Source organism: Falco rusticolus, chromosome 10 (assembly GCF_015220075.1).
Source record: "Falco rusticolus isolate bFalRus1 chromosome 10, bFalRus1.pri, whole genome shotgun sequence".
NCBI classification, from domain to species: Eukaryota; Metazoa; Chordata; class Aves; order Falconiformes; family Falconidae; genus Falco; species Falco rusticolus.
The window spans coordinates 28,235,457-28,254,578 of NC_051196.1; positions in this window are offsets into that span (position 1 = coordinate 28,235,457).

Consider the following 19,122-nt stretch of genomic DNA (forward strand, 5'->3'; position numbering starts at 1 on the left):
GAGCCAGCACGTCTGAAACCCGTACAGCTGTCATCTTGAGTCGCTCAAAATTCATTCAGTTTTCCTCAGCAGTTCTTTTGCTCACCACGCTCCCACCCCTCTGATCTATTCCTATCTCTTTTGTACATTTCCTTATGATCTTTTAACTACTTCAGCGGGTGTTTATTTTAGAAACTTATTCTGGTGGTTATGTATCAAAAGCAGCTTGGCAGCTCTTTTAGGTTCAGTGCGTAAGCCTTCCCCGCTACTGCTATCAGCTAGTGCTGAATGTTTGGGAGAATGGATATATTTCTCTTTGCCACCAATAACTACTTTAATAAGTCTTGATTTAGTAACAGCCCTGTATGGAGGTTACAGGCTGCCTTTCTTTTTCTTAGCATTGGCACATCCCATCCTGAGCCATTCTAAAGACATTCTTTGGTGCAGGGTGACAAGGCCTCCTTTGTTACACACCACACACGCTGTCCTGAAACCATCCCTAAGATCCTGGTAGGACTTGTGTCAACGACTTCTTCCACTGCTTGCTGCTCCACCCCAGTGGAGCAACCTGTTCTCTCCCTACAAGAATTCAGTACCTGACTTCACAAAAGACACATCATGCCTCCATGCGAAATAAAATCTCAGAGAAATATTATATATAATATTAGAAGAGACAAGTTTTACAAAAAAAAAGCTTGCGAACAATGGCTGAAAGTGGCTCAGTAATTTTATTACATAGTGCCGTAATTCAAAACATTGCTCCAGTGGGTTAGAGTGGGGACATAAAACACACTATATGCTCTTTAAGACTGAAGTTTAAAAACTGCTTTCAGAAGTATGTAATTTTAAAAATATACATGTCGAAGAATGTTGTCTTTTTATCAGAAACTCTCCCTTAAACTGTTTTACAGGTTCCATGTGCCAATTCTGGTAACCTTTATGAAAAAAGCTGCAGAATAGCTTTGGCAAGGAGAGCGTTAGAAGGCAGCCAAGTGGTGGTGAAGCACAATCACAGGACACAGATAATCTGAAGAGAGGACAAGACTAACAGCAACACGTATAGAGAGTTTTACTGCACTAGTAAGAAAAACAGCTGTTAAATAGCATTTAAAAAAAAAAAAAAAAAGAGAGAGGGCAAAAAAGAGAGAGGGCAACCCAGACAAAATGCCATTTTTGTTTTTTCTGCCCTTTAAAAGAAGAAAAATTCAGGACACAATAACAGTCACAAACACTCCAGGATCAACAATGATGTTTTTTTTTAAATACACATACAACTTTTCCATTCTCTCCATTTCTTATAGGCACATCTAAATTCATAATCCTGGCATAGGATTATGATCAACAGCTCAGGATACAGCAGCTCGATGCTATGAGCACGCACACGCAGTGCAACAGCACGGCTGAAGCGGGCAATGAAATGTGACAGATAAAATGCTGAGTATTTGACATACCAGATTAATTTGCTGAGAAAGTAACTCCCATCCAAAAAGCCACAGCAACAGATAACCTCTGTTATCTCGTCCGTCCTGTGGCAATAGGGTGGTTTACAACAGCCAGTTATTACTGTTTTCCAACATCTCTTTTTTTAATTGTAAGTATAATACAGGATCTTAGTTGTTACAACAATACTCAATAAAAATTGTGGGCTCTTAGGTCCTTAAAACCAAATACAAATAAGAAAAAAGAAATTACATATTATTTTAGCCTTTCCTATGATACCCAGGGATAATTCTGATAGCTGACATTGCCCTATTATTAGAAAGGCACAGGCTCCTAGCATCCCTTACGAAATTATGCATTTTACTGTAAGTCACCCTGTGCTCCAATCAGTCCATAGTCTGACCTTTTACCGTACTTAATATATGGATAGGAGTAAATAGTTTTAAAAGCTATATAAAAGCGCACCCCTAGTAGATGCACCCCTCACTCTCTCATCCCGATATTAACCTGACCATTTGCATTTAACAGGACCATGGACAAGGTTGCTTCCTTCCTATAGCTTTAAGCCAATAAATAAATTACAGTATTCAGGTAATTAAAGAGACATGCCTTAACTTTGCAAATGATCTAAACCAGAAACCAGTTATTCCTCTATTTTAAAATCAGTCTTCTAAAATGCCGTCAAGTCATTGGGGAAGAAGTGGAAAGAGAACTTTAGAACATTTTCAGGCAATGCAAAAGAAACTGCTTTTTCTATTCCACAGCAATACACAAAATTTGATTAAAAACAGGAAACAGAAGTTGTTAAATCTGAAATTATAAAGTTACATTAGCAATAGAATAGAATAGTTTCACTTCAAGTGGCCTACAGTGATCAACTGGTCCAACTGCATAATCACTATGTGTAATTCACAGAGGAGCTTCTGATTCCTTGGGTTTTGTTTTCTTTCATTTCTACAGCGAACTGTCTGATGCATCATACCTGGGAATTATCTCCAATGAAATTATCTTGAGATTGCGAAGCATTCCTTACAGTTTAAATACCTACTACAAACACTATGTTCACAGTTGTGATTGAATGCTTTCAGACCAATTCTCATTGATTAAAACATTTTATAGTAATATTATACATAATCCTATTACTTAGCATAAGATTTTAACACCATAGTTGAAAAATGATTGATCTGAAAGATATGGTATACTTCAAGAAAAGTATTCTGTTGTTGGCTAAATCAGCAGTCAGTATCTATCAAGCACAGCCCAGGGAAAAGTTCTCCCGAAGTAGTGGTTTATTTGAAAAATCTGTGATAAGCAGATTCTTATTCAAAGTGCTAGAAAATCATTTTATTATCAGTAAGGTATGCACCTGTCAACTGTCTCTATTGTCTTTCATGCTGGTTGTTCTCCGGAAGGCCACTAGCAGGAACCTGAACAATATCAAAGTGTTCTAACAACAAAAACTCATCTAAACAGAAAAAGGTTTCGTGCTTTTATTTTAAATCACATTTTTTCTGCAATATCCAACAAGTAGGAACCTCAAGTTATCCAGCAAACAGAGATGGTTCAGTTCTTAAAGTTGGTAAGAGTATCCTTTTTACATTTAAGAGCTATAATTAAACATTAAAATAAATAGCAATAGCCTAATATTTAAATTATGAATCAGATATGAGAACTGGAAGAAGCAACTGGCCTTGGGGATAAATACCTCAACAGAAGAAAAGTTCTCCACTTCCAGATTTATTAAAAAAAGTTTTATAATTCCCAAAGGCATAGAGTAATCTTCACCAAAAAGATACTAAAGGGACTTAAAAAAAAAGGATCCTAGGAATATTCAGGTTCATGATGGCATGGATAGATGTACCTCAAAGGACCCCCAGCCCCAACTGTGGGATTTCACATGGTGGGTTTTATCTTGCTGTACACCTTTGTTCTCCTAAAGGCTCACAAAAGCAAGACTGTCAATGCATATTCTTCCCCTTAGAGGAACAGAACATTTTTTTGGCTGTGACTGAAGACAGACACTAACAAACAATATCTTCTAATGTCACCTAATAAATATTCTATAAACATCCAGATCTCTCACTCATGCGTTAAGTATTTTATAGTCTCTACTGTCTATAAAAATAAATTTGAGAGCAGTAAAATTAAGCAAATGGAAAAAAAATCTTGAGATGGTTTATCAACAAGATGAATTTCATTTTAGAAAAAGTCATCAGTTTATTTAACAAAAAGCAGGCAGTTGTAATTAAATCCAGCCATTTGAACTGACAGAGCAATGATTCTTCTAACATTAAAGGTCTGTTACATGCCTTCTATTCCCACTTCTAATGCATAACTGATTCTCTGAACTGGAGGATCCAGGAGGAGTGGGACTGTACTCTGACATTTTTTGTTGGGTTTTTCAAGCAGAAATTAGTTTAATGGAGGGACTTTCAATTTAAATAGAATATAAGAAGAAAATATGAAATTAAATAACAGCAATTGATACTGTTAGTTATGTATTTTATGGAAGGAATAGAATGATCTAAAATTATGGTAGAATTCAAGGAAACTAACTCAGCCTGATCCAATTCTGCTGTTTAAAATTAGTAGTGTGATCTGTCATTGTCCAGCAGGTCTCTGAAGTTATGCTACCCATGTTTTTCCCCCACTTCCCATCATCAGGCTAAAGATGATAGATGAGAGAAAATACAGGGAAAGGGGAGAAAAATAAATTGAAATGTCTATTTCATATTTCCATATTTACATTAGTAAATAGGACTAGTGGTTTTGAATTACCCTTCAGAGGTTGGGAATTCTCTGTGATCTTTAAAAGACACCCACTCCAAAATGCCATGGCTCAGGTGCTCAACAGAAATAATATGCACAAGACTAAAAATGGTCACTTCCCCCATAATTCGTATTTGTGAAAAGGCAAAATATAGTGAGAACAGGATCTTTTTTAAAAAGTTAATAAAGCAATCTTCAACATCTCACTTTTTGTTTGGTGGGGGTGTTTTAGTATGTTTCTAGTAACTCAATTTCCTTCCAGACTTTCTCTTATCAAGGCTACAATTTTGGTGAGGCTCTAAAGGCTGGGCCACAGGGCCTGGCTTGATACTAAATCTTACCAGAGCAACAAAGGGTCAGCATGAAGGGATCTGAAAATCTTGTTCTTGATTTCGGGGCAGCAGGTCATTCCTGTTATTATAGCTTTGCTCCAGGTAGGAGAAAATTTGCAGGAAGGACTTGGAATAATGAAGGCTGCACAGCCAGTATCACCACTGTCAACTGCAAAGTGGGGAAAGGTAATTTGAGGGCTGGTAGGGGTCAGCCAAAGGCCTTATTGCCACTCTCTTGGCAGGAACAGCTTCCTGAGTTTTCCTCACTGTTTCTGTTGGGTTACACCCCACCCCACCCCCCGCTGAGTCCTTCTACTGCTTTATGAATCAACTGAAAATTTCTCTTACGAGATTCAAACAACTTGGTCTTAATTTTTGAATAATAGTAATAATTTGTTTAGCTTGTATTGAAGTCAAAAATTAAAGTTCACATTCAGGATGGCTGGAACAGCAGAGCCTGGGCTGCAGCTAAATCCTGCCAGGCTTTCAGGTGTACGGAGCGAGTGCCCCAACATCCCATGGTTCACTTTCAGGCAGCCTATGAGGGTAATGAGCCAGCTGGCTTCAGACCCTGAATGGATGCTGCATTAACATAGCAGCTACCTTAACAGGTATTTGAAGAAATGCATAGATCTCTTTTATTTATTTATATATTTCCTGGGTTGTTTACTCCTTGAGTTTATGACGCTGCTCCAAACCAATTTGTCCTTTGGCTTTACAGATAAAACAGGGGTTTTTTTACTTCCTTGGAGAGCAACCCAAGCCCATATTTCCCTGCTGTTTTAAAGACTACTATTTGTTTCAAGATAATTTTCACATAAATAGGTCCCATTCACAAAATGAAGACAATCCATGAGCCTTAAAATCATTGACTTCAGTGACAGCGAGAGCTCACTGGAAGTAAGCAGAGACAGCAGTTTTACGGCCAGTCACTGTAAATGTGTCCCTCTGGAATAGCATTGTAGCATGCATCCATAAATTTAAGCATTTGAATGGAAGGACACATTTCCTGGGCATCAAACAAGCAGGGAAGTTGAAAACAATATTCTTTAATCTACAGGACTTTGCCCTCAAGTCTCTAAAAGTCTTTTTAAAAGAAAAAGAGAAAAAGCACTTCAGAGCAATATATAAAAGCAAGATACAAGAGAAGTAGATTTAGAAAACAGCATTGTGGAATTTCTGCTGCACTGTTGTCTGGTTGCCTGCATGCTTGCTCAAGTAATGTGCAACCCAACAAGCAGCCTTAGTCCACTCAACCCAATCGACATTGCCCCAGCAAATGGGTAAATAAAGCTGAAGAAATAATTTCCTAAGAACACATCATCCCAGAAGGCACACAATAGATCTCCCTTTCAAGCATTGCAAATTGTACTGTCAACACTCCGCATTTTACATGTGAAAAAGTTCCTAGCCAAACTCACTACCCTTTGTGCAATAATTAGCTTTTTGTGGGGGTTTTGTTGTTGTTGTTCTGGGCCTTTTTTGGGGGGAGTGTGGTTGATAGGTTTTTTTGGGTAGAGGTGGGTGTCTTTGTTAAGTTTAGCAGGGAAGACAAACGGCCACTTCTGGCCAGTCTTCCACCACCTGCTGTCTCACTTTGATCCAACCATTGTTTAGAGAGGAGCAAAGGCAGAAGGACCATGGCCATAACCACCTAAAACCTTCTGTAGCCAGGAAAACAAAAGGACCAACAGCAGCCCAGAAAGCCATACACTAGGAGCAGCTCACACTAATCTTCCTTCACCACCCAAGGATCTCTGTGAATTTCCTTCTCCCAGTTACAACCTGTGTCAAAAACCTACATTTCAGGGGCAAGAAGGGAGGAAAAGCATACATTTCACAGTGTGTTATATATGCACAGAGGGGCAAAAATATACAGTTTCACTGTGTGGAAACCGGGAGCTAACAGTAGACGTTTGAATTTAGAAAGTTTTCGAACATTTATGCCTGCTCAGTACAGATGGCTATGCCGTGTGCTTGCCAGAAACCTCTTCATTATGAGCATCCTTTCTAGACTGCAGGGTGATTCAGTCTCTAAGGAAATCCTTATTCTGCATAAGAACTATATACTGTTCTGGGAAAACCAAAGGAATTCTAAAAATACAGTTAGTACAGAAAATAAATTACTTCAATCGCCTTTCTCCCTCTCCTCTGATTTTGCCATGACAGGTCACCTTCACTCTAATTTCATTTCTACTGAACACAGCAAAAAAGGAAGAATTTCTGCAAGACCTGACTATGCCACTGAACAGCATCAATGCCATTCAACAGCCAGGTAAGTACAGTGACCTTGTCCCTGTTCTGGTGTAACACTATTACAGGACAATTTGGCTAAGACTCTTCGAGGCACTGGCAACGCCTCCCTTCTGAGGGACTTTGTCTCTCTGGAGTTGTTTGTTCTTCCAGCCATGCAGAATACCCTCTGCATGTATCCTTTGATTTCCAGTATCTGAAAATGATGTGTCAGGGTAACAAAAGCCAGTATGCAAGTAGTAGACAAGCAAACTCATAACACATAACCTATGCATTTGGAAGCTGGAAGCATTCAGGCCAGCACACATATTGCTACAGTGGATAAGAGTTTTCTTTGAGCAGTTCTGAAGGGGAAGGTAGAATAAAAGAAGAGTTGCATCACTAGCAAACACTTAAATAATCCAAAGGTTAAGATTTTTGCCTAGCATGAAGAGAAAACTATACACCAAGCAAGCATTATTTTAAATCATTTATTTATGCTTCTAAGAATATTGATACAGCATTATAGTTACACAGGTTAGCAAGACTTTGAAGAATAATCAACTTTATTGATTATTTGATTCCATTTATTTTTCCCCCAGGGCCTGGGAATTGTGGCTATGATTAGTTTAGCAACATCCTCATTTATGTTTCCAAAAGTTGTAGGCAAGAGGCAGCCACAACATTCAAAAGCCGCCTTTGTGCCTCCTTTTGTAAAAGGGGCATTTCCCACACACGATCTGCTTCACGGAGCAGAGCCGTCCTGGAGCTGCCACACTGGGCACTGGCTCAGCTCTTGGCTCCACACTCAGATCATTAGAAGAAATAGCTGAATGTTTGGGTTATCAAGTTCAGCAAATGTTTCACACTGAATTAGGTCCAAGCATCTCAGATGCAGTTGTTTTGTCAAGGTAATATATTTGGACAATTCCCAGTGTTTAGTAGCCCATAAAATCACACCTATTTGATCAAGTGGCAGTTTTAGAAGAGGCTTATAAAATACAGGTTAATTCAAAGCCTTTTTAGGCCAGTGCTTTTTAAGTGTGATGCCATTTAACCACGAAGCACTAAGCATACGCATTTTATAAAAGATATCTCAATAGGTTGTACAAGATTAGCTTTATACATTCACACAGAGTTTGACTTCTTTTGATAGTTTAAGCCCTTAATGTCACTCAAATCAGCATTTTTTTCTTTAATAGTTAATGTTATTGTAAAAAGCCTTGAGAAAAGAACTGTTTAAAGTGCAAGAACACACAAGAAGTTATTTTCACATTCAGTTTGATTTTTCCCTCAATTAATTCGTTGTACTACTGCAAAAGCTATCAAGTCTCCCAGTCACTTCTATTTCTCTTCTCTTATTTTATAGTGTCACAGCAATACACAAAGCTTTGCAGACAAAGAGAGAAACCAGGTCCTTGTTCCCAGGAGCTTTGTAGCTAAAGATGATACGACCTACTAAGGCATTACAGTAAATACACGTGGGTGGGTGGGCAACAGGAATAAAAAGGTTACTGAAAATAAACAGACATGCTTATTATCTCTGTAGTATAACAGATTTCTGTAGAAGCAAGCACTTACATAAACTATTTTTTCCTGTGACCCTTATTTCAGCTATTTTTGCACTTTAATATCCTGAAGTGCATTAAAGTACAACGTCAGGAATGATGGTCACTCTGGAGATTACTTGTATGCTATTTAGCGAAAATGCACCCACAGTGCAACAGTACATCTGCTGCTGCATTTAAAGTTCAAGCTGGAGTTGCAGGACCAGCAGATGCTGAAGAAAGAGTTGTCCAAAAGTAGGGGGAGACTTCTATTTTCACTTCCCCACCCGCTGCTAGGCAAAAAAATCAGAAAAAAAATCAAAAAGAAAACCCCAGAAGTTTCCCTGATTCATAGACAAGGTTATCTTACAGCCGCTATCCATAGTTTCAAAATGAATTAAGAAGTCTTTTGGTTTTACATTTATTATTCACTTATTGGTAAAATTTTATCTATACAGGTCATATTTAATGAAAAAGTTTATAATGTATAATATTCTCGAAAAGTTATTGGAAGCTGGAGCTCAGGCCACATGTTAAATTTGTACTGTCAGGAAACTTACAGGTGCATCAACAACAGCGTTAATTTAGATCAGAAGTGCAGTTTTGAAGTAAGTGTCCTGATCAGCTCCCGCTCATCTGACTTCAAATTACACTGTAAGGAGGTATATGAGTACAAAAGTAGATTCCTTGCAGATAAAACTAAACCAGAAGACATACGCCAGACGTGAGGCTCTCACACTATCTACTGGCTCGTGTTCCTATCTCACAAACTCCAGTCCCAGATCGAAAACTCATTGTGGCTAGTAGGGCCACCATGTCCTCAGCAGCAGGTGTCTGACCATATAGCTCCATTCCTCTTGCATCAAACTGCTAACAGACATAGCCTAAGGCTGTCTCTGTTCCTGCCTTGTCCTAATATTGAGCACATATGGGCCAGAAAATCCAGCCCTCAGACAGGAGGAAACAGAAATTTTTGTGAAAAGAAAAAATCGCTGTTAGAGTTAAACCTATTTGGATGCCTGAATGACTCCAGCATCCGAACAACACTGCAAGCAAATTTCTATGTATTACACTGGCAAAAGACAAAATATTTTTTCTTACCCCTATGTTCCTGATCAGGTTAGCTTTATCAGTAATGATCTATAAGAAACCTTGTATCGCCATTGGCAACGTACAGTCCAGAGTATTCTGCCTATTTTACCTAATCAAAACCATGCTGCATTATATTCAAGATCCTGAAGAAACTAGTAAAACATTCTGTCATTTTTAATTCTAACAGAATAATGAATAAACAAGTTGAGACCAAAATTGCTGATGCTGACCATGGCACAACAGATTGCTATTCTTACTGTATTAGACACCTATACAAAATTAATAATCTTTCTTTACAGTATTAGTGAATTTACCATCCCTCTGATCAAAGACAACAGATATGATTTTTCCCCCCTAACAGCTATGATTAATTACACAGCATCTTTTGCAAAATTGGAAAGTTCTTTGCAAATATGAATAAATGTCATGAATTTGGCATGAGGTCTATACACTCTGCAAGCCCTTATTGGAAATTTACCATGAATACTTTCTGTCCAAGTCTTGAAGAAGCCAACTGATTGTCAATGAAAAGTTATCTGTTTAATCTGTTTGAATATTATCTCAATTTTATTAAAACCTGAAGGTAGCTGAGCCCTAGCACCCTCTCCTTGAAAGTCTGCTCTGGACACTTGAAGGAGAAATATCATCTGCACCATCATGTGTACGGTGCTGATGCTGACCCACCTGATGCATCAGAGCAACTTCACCATGGTATGGATAGCCAGGACTCTACCAGGGCATCGATATTATTGGTGTAATCCACACTGATAACAACAGGTGGATTTGGGCCATTACCTCCCGAGTTAAGCCAGGCAAGAAAGGCTAATGCCAGTCGGTAACGGATGATTACAAATGTATTGCCTCATGCCCAGGGTCTGCAGCTCTCTCCACGACTGCCACATGGCCTAGTCCCGTCTACCAACAGAAAGTCCAACTGACTTGTGGATTTAGGATTCCTCGAGAAGCAAAGTACAAGGCTGTGTAACGTAGCAGATATAAACTGTGCAGATTGTGACTCAGTATAGTTTTCCTCAGTGATAGGCATTTCATAAGAATTTCTTTTCAGACAAAATTAAACTCTGTTTTATAACTCAAGGTTAAGACAGGTATAAATCAGCAAAGCTATACAGAGTTTGCTATGACTCCATCAATTTCTATCAGATGAGCATATGACCTGTCAAGACTTCATTTAAATCACTATTTCAAAGTGTTTTTATTAAGTGATCATTGCATATGTTACTTTTTTCTCTTTAAAAATAATAAATCACCAATGAACTGACATGGAAGCAGCAAAAGGGACAGAACAATGTATTAAGTTTTCCATATACTGTTGGTGTTAAATGTAGCCACTGCACATGGAAGGGTAGTTAACCAAGGGAAAAAGTTTGAAGTCCTGCAAATATAAAAATCAAATAATTACTTGCAAATAATCTGATCAGATAACTTGGATTACATTACCTTTATTTTTGACTAGCTTTTTATACAACAGATTAATGGGAAAACAAATAGAAGGGATGAGGAGTAACATTACTTGAAAGCAAAGGCTAAAGAACTTTGAACCCCAGATGGATTGCAGACACTGCAGCAAGTCCATTTGAGTAATGCCAGTACAGTCAATGGACAGAGCTACGTAACAAAAAGAAAAAGTTTACACATGTGAAACATGGGTGGGGTTTGGGTTTGGATAGGTTTTCCCCCCACAGAAGTCCTTGAAGGTATTTGAGGTGTTCAGATATTTGCATAATGAAAGCCACAGGAAAACTATTATTTAACTGATTTTCATTCACAGCCTTTAGGGTCTGATTCAACGCTTATTGAAGTCAGTAGGAGCCTTCCCATTTAATTCATGAGTTTAGATCAGATCTTCATCTGCATCTATAATGAAAGGGAGTTAAAAAGGGTAATTTGGGGGCACACAGTTCTCTTCAAGTTAGAATTCTTAGAATCAGCCCCTTCAGCTAATTCGTGCACCCCTGCTAGGGAGGACAGAGGAAGAGAATTGCACCCAAATGACAAGCAGATGAAAATAAAGTCAACCAATGTTAAACTGTGTATTAGCAACCTAGTCACTCAGAACGGCTCAGCGGTTACTCTCGCACAATTAGGTTACTCTCAGATAAATGCACTGTGTTGTATAGTCCTGCCTCAGATCAAACCCTCAAATCTCACTTTTTCCAGACTGGAAAATATCTAGCCTACAGCCTACCTTCACAATTTTAGGCACAAAAATGCAAATCTCAAGCCATCAACTTCTGTTCAGCCACCAGAATAACCACCTAACCTGGTTTCCATTCATGGTTAATTGACTTCCTAACAAATTAATTATAAACTCACTCCTGTTAAAGTCGTCACATAATCCCTGCAAGAAAAGGGCATGACCAGCTCCCTAAACAGAGAGAGATTTTACTTAGATTTCATACTTTCTTAGGCAACAAAGGGCAAACTTCCCCAGATAGGATCTTTCTTATGTATCTGCCTGGAGCCTGGCAACACCTGAACTTGCGTGAAATTTGTCCCATAGTTAGAATACGTATAATAGCAACATTCAACATAGAATCTCTAGATTTGGCTCCTGTTCATACTGCTTTTTTTGTCCAGTAACGGCATTAACAGGCTGTTTTTCACCTAAGCATTTTCACAAAATTCACAGAAATTGAGATCTTTGATCTTCCACCAAGTTTAAATTAAACAGCTGAGTTACAGGGGGAAGCAGAAGACCAAACATGAGTGCCTGGAATCTCTTTCCTTGGGGAGAAGTAACAAACTAAAAATAGAAAGAATCAGACTTGTTACCTGTTCTGTTATAAAGCTTAATTGAATGCTATTTATTTTAATTCTGTATTCATGAAACTACAGAGAATCCCAACTTCTGAACGTCTGACAGGCTTCAGCTCACATCTCACTTCCCAAGCACTTAGTTTTTCCAGTCCATATTTTCCTGGTATCTCAGAAGTGCACTTGCTTTACCAACAAGACATTTTTGATAGTAGCATAATAGACATGACTGTCTTTAGCAGCATGTCCTAGAGACACAGATTACATCCTGAGGTATTCCTGTAGATTTGATACCTACTCTCTGTCCCAGACTTAGCAAAGACAAACGTTTTGGAAATCCAAAGCTCCATAAGTAGCCATATGCAGCAAACAACTCTGAACAATCAGTGTGACTACTTGCTTTCTTACAATTGTTTCAAATATCAAGTATCATGCACTGTTACCTTCTCCAGCAAAAAAAGAAAAAGCCTTGCTGTTTCCCAGGGATACGTGAAGGGAACAGATTCATGTTTACATCGGCAAACTTCTGTATGCTCCACATTATAATGCTGTTCTACTTTGTATGTAGACAGATTTAGTCTATGCAAAAAACTAGCCTCTTAGAAGTCACTGAAATCAAAGATCTTTCCATTGCACATAACTTCATTTGGATAGACGTGAAATTTTAGAAAAAAATAAAAATTCAACTTTTCATACTGTTTTTGCAGCTGTAGCTTTAAAAGAAATGAGCCAAGGCTCATTCTCTTAATGTTAGCCCAAAAATCTTCTGTTTAGAGCAAATATCTTTGTGAAAGCTGATGTGACATTTAATTGAGCTGGTAACTCCCCATTTAAAAAAAAAAAAAAAAAAAGACTTTTACAAAATTCTGAAAATAACCTATCTACTTTCTAAAAGCTCATGTTTTAAGATGAGTCTAGAGTAAATGTTTCTCCTTAATTTGGTTCTGGAGCACCTTCAGATGTATAATCCAGCAAAGTATGTCAAGGGAGATGGCAACACAACTAAATACACAAACAGAAATTATTCTTTCAGATCTGACACCTGCTGTCTCTTCAGACAGTGTGGATCTGATGAGAATTAATGTAGCAGATGGAGCAAAAGAAATGGCGACTGCTTGGTTTCTGAATCATCAAATTTTAAAGAAATCCTCTAACAGTTTTTTTTTGGAGGTTGCTTAGCAAGGAAGGAAAAAAAAAAACACCAGGATTTTCCTGCACATCCCCTAAAGGTGCACACAGATAAAACTGCATAGAATTGGTCTTCCCATCCTGCTTATACCAGGCCTAGTGATTTATGTTGGTGCTTTAAGAAACATAGTTCCTAACAGCTAAGACTCAAGTATTCAGGTATCCTGCTAAAACATTTCTGTGCTCTAGCTCTGAATCTCTGCTTTGTCAAACAAGTCGCCTTCCAGGCCAGGAAATCCTGTCAATGTCACACAGTCACAGCAATGACTTTCTGGAGAGGCAACAGGAGTCTGGAAATTTCACACCTTACAGTTTTCTGACAGATCAACACTTTACTATTGTGTTCTTTTACATTTTAAGAGGATAGAACACCTCACTAATGAGCTACTCAACACAAGGAAAACAATCAATGCTCAAAAAAAAAATCTGCACAGGTATGCAAATTCTGTGTTTAACAGGAATATAATAATGTCAAGGACCATTATGGACAAGAATTTTAGTTCCAATATTTTGTGACAATCTAGAGGTTAAGTGGTACTACAACTGAAAAAAACTGTGAATTTCAAGCCTGCCCTCCTTGTGTTCTTAGTGATTATCCTCAGTGCTTCTGCTTTCAGAAATCCTATTTGTAAAAGGTGTGGAAAAGAAACATATGCCTTCAGCACAGAGCCTTGAAGACATCTGCATTTCAGTGAGATCAGGGTGTGACTGATCTTCCAAAGAAAGTACAGTTGTCAAGAGGGGCTTTTGGTTATTTCCATTTGTTTCTTTTCTCTTGCACATTACACATGGATAACTAGAAGCAGACAGTTTGAGTTAAGCTAGACGTTTTTTAATCTTTCTGAGTAGCTTCCACATTGAAACTATTTTAGGCAATAATACCTCTATAGCTGTGGCACACTAGAGACAGGGCATTCACATTTCAGAAATCTCTTTTGATTTCCCCACCTCCGCAGTCCCCTCAGCTATAGCTGTTTGGTTGCAGCAAGGATGCAGCTTCTCCACCACCTTTGCTGCGGTTGTGAATGCTCTCAGGCATCTTGTGCTATGGACCTGCTCATAAAATCCCAGAAGGCAAGAGCCTAACCTGTATTTAAAATATCTAACCATTTGGGCAAGCATAAACTTCAGCAACTGGTGACATTTGGCAGTGGGGCCTGATGTACCGTCACGGTCTTCCTAATCTCCCTGTTACCTCGAGTACAGCTGCAGATGGAGGGAGTTTACCCAACTGTGAGTGAGCTCCTTTCGGGCCATTGCTTTTTACAAGCAGATCTTGTCTCACATTTACAATATTGAGCTACTCTTCCAACGCTATGGAATTATCTACAAGCCTACCTAGAGTTGGGGTGATTTATTAGGATGTGGCAGCTCCTACTGTGTACATCTCTGTCTTTATCCAACTGCCAGAGCCTGCCCTTCTCAAATATTTCCACGTATTTGCAACACCATCTTAAGGTTTTCAATTTCTTCTAGCTTTAAAACTATACTGCTTCATTGCAAATCAGAATCGGGCTGAAATGATGACCTGCACTTTGAACATTTGTAAGAGATTATTAGCAAATCAAGTCACAGAAGAGATAGCTCCTGTGTGAAAATATAGCCTTTGTATAACCTAAACCCATCTGGCAGGCAGGTATCTACAAAATACTTACACCAGCTGTAACAAAATGTAATGAAATGCAATTAGGAATTTATCTTTCTCAGACAATTACAAGTGCAGTCTTCAGAGGAGCCATTGTAACCACACGGATGTGCTTTATCTTAGATTTTCACTTAAACTAATGGCTTCTAAATTACTTGAGTGGAAAATTGAGAATGCAATGCTGCACTTAAGAAAGCATTTGCATTTCATTGCATATGCTGTTAAATTTCCATTAAACTCTACATTTATATACAGATTTTTTAATTCATAAAATATGGTAATAGAATGAAACAATCTGATTGGGCAGATGATATCTTCTGAAGAAAGCAGATATTTCTGGATATCTGCCTTCCTCAGAGTGTATCCTGTATCTATTCAGTATCACGTGGCCTTTGTTTGGGGAAAACAACTTTAAACAAAGAAGATATAAGCTACTTGAAAATGAAACTGTTCAACATTTTTTTCCCCCAAATCAAGTCCAAGATCTACCCTCCAAGGTTTATGATGACAATTAAGAATTCCAGGATATTCAAACAAATACACATAATGCACTGGTGGGTTAATACCAAAGCTGTATAAAGATAAAGTATTTTAAAAAGGCAAAAGAATCTGTTTACAGAGCAAAGTGTTCAATAGTCTTTTATGCAAAAAACAAAAACGTGGTGGCTAACTTGGGGAGTAAACTGCAGATTCCAGTGAGACATTAAGAATTGCTTGAAAATATGGTGGACTCATCTTTGCCAAAGACTTTCAAAAATCATCTTGTGATGATCCTGCCTTCCAGAGATGCCTTAGCCTTTTTAGCCCTGTTGCAGATAGATCTATTATTTCACAACAAGGCAACGTCTGCCACTGATTCATCGTAGAGCTGGCAATAGCCTATCTCATTAGAGCTGTATGCAGATCTCATTAAGGAAAAGGCAACAAGTCCAGAACATATTGCATTTACATTTCCGAGTTGTAGGGTACACTGCACATGCATTTTTGATCCTTTTGCTTACTATGTGTGTAAGGTCAAACAACTAATTATTTTTTTATTAATAATTGACATTTTGATGACATCCTAGAAAATATGTTACCAGCTTTAACCATATTCAGCTTTATTCTCAAGTGCTAAATTGACATTTGTAAGGCTCTCCCTCAGGTAGGATTTTCAAGAAGAGGAAGAATTGCTTGGCCAGTATTGGTCACTAAGGGTACATAAAGCATTCAATCCTTGAAGGGTCATTGTGGAATCATTGCTCATGTTGGAACTATTCAGAGAAGTGCTCAATAAGGTGAGTGAGGAGTCCACAGTCATCTCAAGGGCTCATATCTGCTCTGTTTTGCATAAGAAATCCATAGTCCACATACAAATTGACTGGTAAGATCAGCTAGGTGTACAAATACCTTATAGCTAGACTGAAGGGATGAAGAGACGGCAATCAGTCTGCATTTTCATCCTGTACAATATCTAACGCGAGGCTCTGATGTGGCTAATTTAAAGGCACTCTTTGCAGCAGGAATTTTTTGGTCCCATGTCCTTTTGTAAGCAAATTCTAAAGTATTTTACCACATTTCATTCTAATCACCTCTGTGCCATGTTTATGACTAACCCGTCAGTAGCGACTGTGGCTCTTTCACTGATGGGCTCCAGGAAATTTGTTTCATAAATAACTTTAGAAAATAAGGACATTAAAATCATTGGTGTTTACACGCAAAGTAATTGAATATCAATCAAAACACACTAGCAACCTCCTGACAGCTCCAGTTATGCTATAATTCATTGAATTAATCAAGTCTTGACACTACGATATTTTATTACAAAAGCTGAAGAAGGAGCAGGAAATTACAAAGTTAAGGGGGGAAAGAAAAAAAAAAAAAAAAAAAAAAAAAAAGACTTTTTTTTCTACTTCATTGTATGTGAAACTTTCCAGTGGAGGAGAATAAGACCATGAAAAGAACTGCCATAGCCAAGATTCAGCTATCTATTGTTTCATCTGTTAGTGGCCGAAACCAACCATCGAAATGACAATGATGAAAGAATTGCATTAGGTGAGTCTCTTGACTTAACCAAAGCAGCAATAATGTTATAGCATCCTGCATATCCTTACAACATACCTGTATTACCTTCACTGCCTCTCAGCTGTGTCTCATTCTTTTATGAGGAGAAAGGCCAACCTGACAATATTACATTAATCCCCCTCTATTTCTCAAAGAAAACCAGGAAGGCAGTACATAGTGTTCCCAGTGCATTATGTTGTAGGTTATTGCAACCTCTTTCACTGGCCACCAGGAAAACTTTGCAATACAGTACAATCCTTAAGAAAAATGCTGAAAAGGCCACTCCCTTTTGATCAGGTTGGGCATGAGTGGCAGCTGCTATGACTCCTTTGATGTACTTCAGCCACAGAACATCTTTGTTTCAAAAAACTCACTCCAAGCCACGCAACATGAAAACCACACATCGAGTTTCTGCTTTTATTACTAAGACATCGTGGTACAGGCCACAAAACATAGGTGAACATTTATACATGTACAAGTATTCAGAGTATTTCTTCCCCACAGCGAAGCAAATGCAGCTAGTACTTGCTTTTGTATAACAGCAAGATAGCTGCCTGAGTACTGTCCCCTCTACCTCCCAATGTCATATGATGAAGCAGTGGTGGAGCTGCTACAAGAATTATTGTCTGCAGCCTCATAGCCTCCTGCTCTAGCCACTAGATCATGCGGTCATGAATAACTGCAGACACAAAGAGGCATTTGGAAGCACAATAACACATTCAATCATGCAAATGTGTGTTTAGTGCACACTAGAACCTGTCCTTAGAATAAATGGGTAACTTAGAAGCACAAATAGGACCCTATATAATCAAACTAATATTCATTCCACCCTTCCAACAGCTTACAGACACACAGCAAACACCACAGATGTCTGTTTCCCAAGCTGTTAATGCTTAGAACAGAAAAGAAAATGCTGAAAAAAAAAAAAAAAAAAAAGATCTACTGTAGGGAACATTTGCAAAAAACACAACTTACTTACTGGGTATTCTTCCCTACCTTATTTCCCCTTTGCTTTTGTAACATAAGCAAAAGCAGATAAACACCTAGCCATATGCTAAAAAAGCGCAGTTTATAAACCAGGAGGAAAATTATGCCATGGGATCTTTCTTCTCTAAATGACCTTCCTGAGAAATGCTGCATAGGATGAAGTGAAATGCTTACGCTTCCTAGTAGCTACAGTCTGATGCTATACTTGATGTTTTCTGATGCCTTGCATCTAGAGAAGGGGAAAAAAAGCCAAGCAGGTTTCAATTTCTCTGGAAAGGAGAAGATTTTAAGAGCATTTAAGCTGGCAAAGTGCCATATTTGCTCATGAAAAGGAGAAAGCAGGGTATTTTAAACCTCACACTCTATTCCCCTGCTACGGTGAGGAATATAAATATCTTCATCTCAAAGATTTTGGCAGTTGATATTCTTTTATTCCACTTAAATTTGTTTTTAAAAAATGAGCTCGATGAACAGATGTTGAATTTACCCCAGTGGAAAATGAAGTCTGCTTTTTATCCACACAACAAATCCAGCCACTCTAAAATAAGAGCTGACAAACCTCTCCTGAAGCACCGTGTTATGCTGTTCACTTCCTTTTGTTGCACCCTCATCACTATCCAAACTAGATTTTTCCAGTCCTCCTCCCATTTTCTCACCCAGGTGGAAATACCATGTGTCTGATTTTTAAATGTCTTTTCCCCCTTATTAGAAAAAGTGAATTTTATACTTGGAAGAAGAAAAAAGTCTGCAGGCAATCTTCAATTGCGTGGAAGTAATTTGTTCTACAGTCCTGAACTGGTTTCCAGAAAAAAAAAAAAAGTGTCCTGCCTTTACCTTGTGAAAGACTATTTTCAAATTGCGGACAAAGCAAAAAGCAAATATTTAGAGCAAACATGCCATCAGGCACATTTAGTGAGCTGCAACCTACATATCTCATAGAAGAATTTTATGACTGGGAAATTGAAACACAAACATCTGTCTGAACTGGTACAGGGATGAAGGTGGTCTTAGGTATGTCAATGCCAGCTTTCATCTTCTCCTTCAATACCAGTCCTGAAGAAGAGGAGATAATCATGGCACCTCTCAGCCCATG